We start from the raw sequence: 7,577 nt of genomic DNA, 5'->3' as shown, positions 1-7,577 counted from the left end.
AAGGAGGCACAGGAGTGTGTGATCAACCCACCAGATAAAGCTGCTGCCTCACTTACTCTCAGCTGCCCCTTCCTTCCTAGATGAGGTGGGTGACTTAGCAGTAGAGAGTGAGAGGAGGGATGGGAAGGCAGGTGTTTTCCCTTTCCTGATGCAGCTCCATTTCTTCCTGAGCATGCGCCAGTGATGCTCACCTTTAAAAGTCCAGGCTGGGCCCCCTATCACATTGTGCCGGGGCCTCTACTCTGCAGAAGGTGGGGTTCTTACTCTTTTTGTGGGTTAGCAGATCTATAAGCAGATGGCGATTGGGGAAGTGGGGGTGTTCAGGAGTGTGGGAGCCAAGAAGAAGTGAAGAAATGGTATCTGTTTTCTTTCCCTTTCTTTCTACAAAAACTTTTCTTCTCAGTCCTACATCCAAGAACTGGAATGCTGTTTCACTGAAGAGAATGTTCTTTTTTCACTGTGGCTTCTCTTACAAAGTGTGTTCTTACCTGTTCAGGAGAGTCAGCTCTTTACCTCATCTCTCTACCAGTTCTGAAAAGGCAGTTCTCTAATCATTGGGAGACTACACAACACTGAAATGCTTCCTTTCTCCTTTTTGTTCCTACTCTGCCTAACCTGTTTAAAGGAGGCAAAGCTTGCCTGTGGATCTCCTTCCCAATCCCTATAGAGAGACCTGGAGGGGAATATGTTCCCTAACTCTCATGACTACTCTGCTGGTACTCCACTTCTAAAAATTCAGTACAGAAAAACTTGCTAGGCTGTCCCTGCCCCCAGCTTGGAAGAGACTGGGATCAATGGGGGTTAGGGGTTGCTCAGGGGGAATTCCTGCTCCTTTCCATAGGAAAGTTTTCTATCTACATTATCTACTTCTCCATAGAACTCAACTGTACTGTTGCTGGGGTTTCTCTGAGCTAGGGAGTTGGTAGTGAGCCAATCACTGCTTTTTGGAGCATTCTCTTCCCCTGGGAGAGGAATTCCCAAGTATGGAGCACACCAAGAGCTCAAGTTGGACTGTGACTAATCATATTACTTTTGGGGGCTCAACTCTGGCCTGAAATCTTGGCTACATAGAATGCTGGGCTGGTGTAGTAAGCTAAAAAATCCATTTGTATTTGAGTTATTAACAGCCGGTACCAGCTGTATAGAGAACATAAGCTACACTTACATGACTGCATAAGGGATGAGGGAAGACAAAGTGCTGAGAATCTGTGTGGAAGTTCAGGGCAAGTCTTAACACCTAAGTGAAGGGCTGCTGAACAACAAGTCTTTCAACCACAAGGAAACAAGCATCTGGTGCTTGGCATGTCTGTCTGGTATCAGCTACACAGAAGGCTGCTTCCACCAGCATTAAGCAGAGTTTGAGAAAATGTTTTTCAACTTGTCTACCATTAGGCCACTCCTTTACCCTCTCAATTCTTAACTCAAGCACCTAAATTGTTTTCTAACAATGAGGTACCTAAAGTTGGTATGCTGAAGTTGTAGCTCAGCTGAAATCACTACAAAGACCTTTGCCTCTAGCACGATGGTGCAATGCTCTCATTACTCCTTCAGTAGGAGCAGGTGAATTCATCTTCCGCTGGGACTCCAGGCAGCTGCAGAAGCCTTACTCAAACATTCTGAGTCAGCAGTCCATAGTCTGTAACCTTCTAGGGAAGGTTTCTCTAATCTGTGAGAGAAATGGTAGTTTAAGAATCTAAAATCAAGACAAATGAGCATCAGTTAAAAGGATAAAGCCTTCCAAGTGGTCTTAATATCTATCTAATGTGAGAAAGCTCTTAAGAAGAACTCGACTTCCCCTCTTTGACTGTGCCTCCTCCTCTTTGCACAGACTCAAGTTTCCATAGCCCATGGCCAAGGGCACTTCCAATCCAGTGATTATTTCTGCCAAGCAGAGTCAGGTCGACCAGCTGGTAAAACCATTTAGGAAGGACTGAATTGATTCTCATGACACAAGGTGTTGTAAGACTTACAACAAGTTTATAGACCTCTGTGGAAATCTGACTCATTTTTCTTATCGCCCATATAAAGGTTTTAAGGTAAACAGATGATTGTATGGAGGTGATTATTTGGCAAATAAGGGACATCTGGGCTGTAATCACAGCAAGTAAACTTTAGCTGGTAGAAGGGAAGAGGACACAAACTTAAAAATTTTGGTGGAAAAGTCATTTTCAGTTAATTTGTCTCAACAGGAGTCTTGATACCTAAATATTCAGGTAGCAGTATTTGAAAACTTTGATTATAGACTCAAGAATGTGGCCCTGAGAAACTTGTAATCCTCTAGAATGGCTACACACTTCAAATTCCCAGCTCCGAGAACAGTGCCAGGGTACCTCCCACAAGCACGTCAAGGAGAAATCAGTCTCTGACTGAACTTAAGAAAAAATTTTTAAAAAAAAGTATGTACATTAAACCTGCCCAAAAACAAACCCTGGGAGCCTGAGAAATCAATGTTTCTCCTGAAAGTCAGCAAGCAACAACTGCCAGTGTGGTATGGGCACACCTGAGAAATTACAGGTGCCTCAGTCCTAACATCACGTGCCAAATGTTCTAAAATGATAGAATTAGCACTCAACAAGTTGCTGGGCTCTCTGGGCCCTGATTATTAGCAGAGACAGGTGTTACAGGTGGATACCTGGCTTCTCTGTATCTACTACCAAACCCACAGCCACCCCCACAGCCTCAGAAAACTTACATGTACTCAACGCTCCACTTGTAGGCAAGTTCCTTCACTGTTTTCTTGTTGGCAAGCCTGGCCAAGTGCTTCTGTTCAAGCTCATTGGATCTGTCTATTCCATCCCAGCAATATCCAGGTAAGATATAGAGTGTTGGGAGGAGGTGCTGGGCCACTGTAGCAAGGTCTCACTTTCTTATTCTTGTTCTAGTTGGCCTTATTATTCTCTATAAAGTTGGCCATTGGGTCCCCATGTGTGTCTTGTTCTCTTGGCATCTGATTCATATCTTCATCAATAGAGCAGGCCAGAGGCTTTTGCATTTTCTTTACTGCATCCTCCACATTTTGTTGTTGTTGCTGACAATGGACAAGTCCTTTGCCCAGTGGTACACACCTCAGCTCTGAGTCCGTCTCTGCTTTTCTCCTTTGCTCTAAACTTGGCAGTTTCAAATTCCTTTTATGCCTCAATTTCTCAAACATGGTGTCAGCATATTGGAATTCAGCCTCAAATACCATGGCTTCTTGGTCCCATTTCTTGAGTTCCTGCTGCTCTCACTGTATGTCAGTTAACACGAACCCAGTTCTGGCCCCAGAATACATGTGTGCAGCCTTCTTTCCCAGGGGCTGAGACCTTCAGGGTGGAGACAGACTGGAATCAGATTTGGCCCTCTGTTTCCTCCTTATTGGAGAGAGATCAGAATCAAAGCTCTCATGTGTAGGTCTGGTCATGGAGGTGACATATCTGAATCAGAATCCCAGTGCCCTGTGCTTTTATTCCATGGAGGAGAAAGTTGAGCCAGAGGCTTTCTATCACCTGTGTAGGGAGAAGAGTGCAATATGCAGTTCTGATGTCTTCTCAGTGAGGAACTTGTACTAAGACATTTTCTATGGCTATATGAAGAACCTTTAGAATAATGCTGTTTGTTTCCAAAATGGAATTCCACTTTTGTGGAGGACAGGGGTCATATTCATATTTGCTGCTGTTTAGGAGTGAGGGATGAGAAGGTCCTGGACCCTTACAATGTGGAGAAATTTTGTTAGAGGCACTTTCTGGGGCTTTACTGCTTTTGATTCTGGACAGTGAATGAGAAACATGACAAGGCCTCCTGAAATGCAATGTGTCCAAGGAATCAAGAGTCCTTCTAGGTTGAGATGTTGTCAAGGGAGCTGTTATGGGGTTTCCTATGGGGAAAGATATGAGGAACTGTGATAGGCCCTCCTAGAAGAGCTGGTCCTGGGTTGTCATGATAGACCCTCCTAGGCATAGGATCTGGGGTGTTGTGATAGCACCTCCTAGGAGAGATGAATTCAGAGTTGTGATGAAACATTTGGTGAAGGTAGATCCTTACTGCAGCCTCCCAGAAACTTCCATTTGGTGTGGGAATGAAAGGTTTCTATCTGCTTTACCTCTTTTGCACATCAAAACCCAGCCACCAGAGGCAAATCTCCATCTTTCTCTTCCTCCTTTTCTGGTTTAGTGGTGGAGACAGATGTTCAGCTCACATCCTCATTCACATCCTCATCCGCATTCTCTTGCCACTTGATATCAATACAGTAGCTCTTGACTGAATGGAAGGATTTGAGAAGAAAAAGTTGTGGTTAGAGCAGTTTAGGAAAGTGGTGAGCTGTCCATTGGGTTTTGGAATTCGGGTAGAATTTACCTGGGCACACTTCTCTGGTGGGAAGTGAGACAGTATATGGTGTATGGGAATGAAACTAGTATATGGGAAGCAATTTGACATCTTTCTTGAGAAAAGATTTATACTATCTGCACAGAGTATTGGTATTCATTTGAAAAGCTGTTTTTTTGCCTTAATGTAGTAAAATGCCTTCAGGTCTTCTTAGATAGAACCTGGGGTCCATGTTACTACCATTGCAGTTGACTCCAGTCTAGGAGTTAAGTCATGTTGCCCTGAACATGTGATAAACTAAATCCTGTGCTCAGGTTAAGCTTCTGCCTCTACTTGTAAATCTTTTTGTCCCTTTTTCTTGGCATTCTCATTTTGGCGTCTATGTCAAATGTGGCTACTTTTTAGCCTTTACTGTGGTCACAGAAGGCTATAGGGCTATAACAAGGCTAGGTGTTTGAAGTTGGATCTCAGGCCACTCCAGTACCAAATGAGTCTGGTGAGTCAATCTCAAACTCAGTTTCATCCTGTAGAATGAGGAAACTTCCACTTTGGGGGGGTTGTTTTAAATGTAGGTAGAGCAACTATCCATGTCAGGTATGTCTATAACATCTGACAGTATCCACTAAACAAGTTGATTTCTATGATAAAAAGGAACTTCTTGCTACTTTTTATCAGACACTCAAAATGGCTGTTTCTGTTCAGGTTAGTGACTCTGAACTTCTAACACTAAAAAATAGATGTGGCCGAGAAAAATAACCAAATATTTATGGGCCATCCCTAGAGCTTGTATTGTGATGCTATTGCCTAAGGAGGGTATATGTGGCCCAAGTGGGCAAAACATTTATATGGTAGTGTGATAACTACTCATGTTACAGCAGTGTGAGTAAGGAGCCTAGTAATGGTCTCAGTAAAAAAGGCAAAATATCTCCCTGCTCCAGAACCCATAAGCACCTCTTTGGCCACCACTGCCACTGCATTCCTGTCAAGCTTCCCTACAGTGCTGAATCTGGGAAAGCAACTCAAGAAACCCTCACTTACTATTTTCTTAGTAGTTCAGTGGCAGGCCCATGAAGTTTGAGAACAAGATCTATTCTAGCTTTTTCCCTACTTATAGCAATTGAAGATTGCTATACAAGCTGTTTTCCCTACTCATAGCAATTGAAGATTATAATAGGATATACCCCCAACATTTCTCATAGTTTGGGACCCCTTTGTTTGAAATAGTCTAAAGTTAAATTTTTTAAAATTAATTCAATGCTTCACTTGACACCAAATATGGGAAGGACATTCCAATGTCTAAACTTCAACCCCAGGCCAAATAGGTAGCAGTTTCACCCCCCCCCTTTCTTCCTCCTACCATTGGACCAGCAGCTGTCTGGTCATGCTTCTATGCTTCAGAGAATCTTGGGAGAACCATTTGTCTGCAGATGATTAAATGCAATTTACCTATGCTAAATCAAGGCTTCACCAATAGTCATGCATAGAGGAATGCATTTGGCAACTTAATTGTCAAATGCCATGTAATTATTTTGATCCTGTTGAGAAGCCCTGAATATGGCCAGTGTTACTGGACTGTAATTTTTTTGTTGTTACAACTTAGTCTCTTGAGGTTGAAGGAAAATATTTTTTCTAACCAAGAAAGAATATCCTATCCTGAAAAGGAAGGTGACTGCCCAAAAAAAAGTCAGTGTTCAAGGTTCCCAGAAATTTATTGTTGAACTCCAAGTCCATCTGGTTTCAAGCATTAAAAGAAGCTATTCTTACTTTGGGGGGCTTGTGGGGGGACTTTGTTTCATAACCGTCATTTCAACAGAATGAGTTAAAAAGAAAACCTACCCATAATAAACCCAGACTCTCATGGCTGAGCTGCACATGCTCCTGAATGAAGATTGTAAGTGTTTGGGTGGTTGAGGACTCCTGGTGTGGGCTGTCATGTCATGTGTGTAGAAGTGATTGCTCCCATGCACACAACTATGAATAAAACTGAACGAGCAATAAATCCAACTTTTCTTCAATTCACCAGAAACTTGAGTCCACAGGGCACATTGGTTGTCTTCCCATTTTTCTCATTTTATTGGTTGTACAACTGAAGACAGGCTGATCCAGAAAATAACAACTTTACCAGAGTAGGAACTCAGTGACAGAAACCTTCACAGGACTGGTATCTAAATAGGAAAACTTAACCGATGGTTGCTAGAGGCTCAGTGTAGAACAGCAGGGAGGTTTAAAATCCACAGGGGGCCTGGTTTTGGGGAAGGTCCCACACTTGTTTTACCCTCTAGAATCCCCTACCAGGTTCTCCCAGTGAAGACAGGAGAAAAATCCCTTCCTGCTCTCAGCAGAGGAGGAAAAATAACTATCTTGAAATATTCCAGAGCATTCTGTTGTTAACAAGGCTTGCCCTCAAGAGAAACTGTTTTTATCAGTTACCTAACCAACTAATAGGAAAGGAAATACCCAACTTCAACCCCCATTAGCCTTTCATGTGGGAGGAAGGGAAATACCCAAGTCCAGTTCCCTCTTACTGTGTCTGTCTCACTGAGGAAGGAAAAAAAACAAGCACTTCTGAAGATTAGGGCCCAAGGGCACAGGCTCACTAACAGCCCAAAAACCTCATCTCTGGACCATGGGACTATGGAAAGCATTTCTTTCCCTCACATCTCAGCATCACATCACTAGGTTTCCTGATGTGTAATAGCAGGGGAACACAAGTGGGGGAAAACCCGTCTCAGACCTTAAAATTTCTAAGGAACCCCAAAGACAACAAGGGTCACAAAAATCGAAGAAAATCGGAGGGAAGTTTAGCTTCTGAAATAGACCATTACAGTAAACATAGCCTAAACCCTAGCCAAATAAGCATACAACCTCACACTAAAGGCCTATTACCTCACTTACTCTGTACTCTGACCAGTTCATGATGTCCAGTTTCAACCAAAAAATTTAAGGCATGCTAAAAAGTTTGAAGAGACAAGAGCAAACATCAGAACTAGATTCAGATGTGACAAAGATTTTGGAATTAAGACTGGTTATTTAAAAACAATTGATGGATAGGCTAAAGACTCTAAGCAGTACACACACACACACAAATGGGTATTGTGGACAGAGATAGAACCCTTAAGAATCAAAAGGAAATGCTAGAAATCAAACCTACAAAAACAAAGTGCATTTGGGCTCATCAATAGCCTGGAGATGACCAAGAATCAGTAAGTGTGAAATGCCAGCAGGAACTTCTGAAGCTGAAATTCAAGAGAAAAAATGAAAAGGACAGGACAGAA

General features: G+C 42.7%; 1 pseudogene; it reads right to left on the bottom strand.

Annotated features, from left to right (window-relative positions):
- Positions 1 to 2,688: 2,688 nt before the first annotated feature.
- LOC119055712 (BUD13 homolog) lies at positions 2,689 to 3,999 on the bottom strand (annotated as a pseudogene).
- Between the last annotated feature and the right edge of the window lie 3,578 nt (positions 4,000 to 7,577).

Source organism: Artibeus jamaicensis, unplaced genomic scaffold, assembly GCF_021234435.1.
Source record: "Artibeus jamaicensis isolate MK-2021 breed Jamaican fruit bat unplaced genomic scaffold, CSHL_Jam_final scaffold_1019, whole genome shotgun sequence".
NCBI classification, from domain to species: Eukaryota; Metazoa; Chordata; class Mammalia; order Chiroptera; family Phyllostomidae; genus Artibeus; species Artibeus jamaicensis.
The sequence above is the reverse complement of the archived record's forward strand: the minus strand, read 5'-3'. Positions and strand labels throughout refer to the sequence as shown.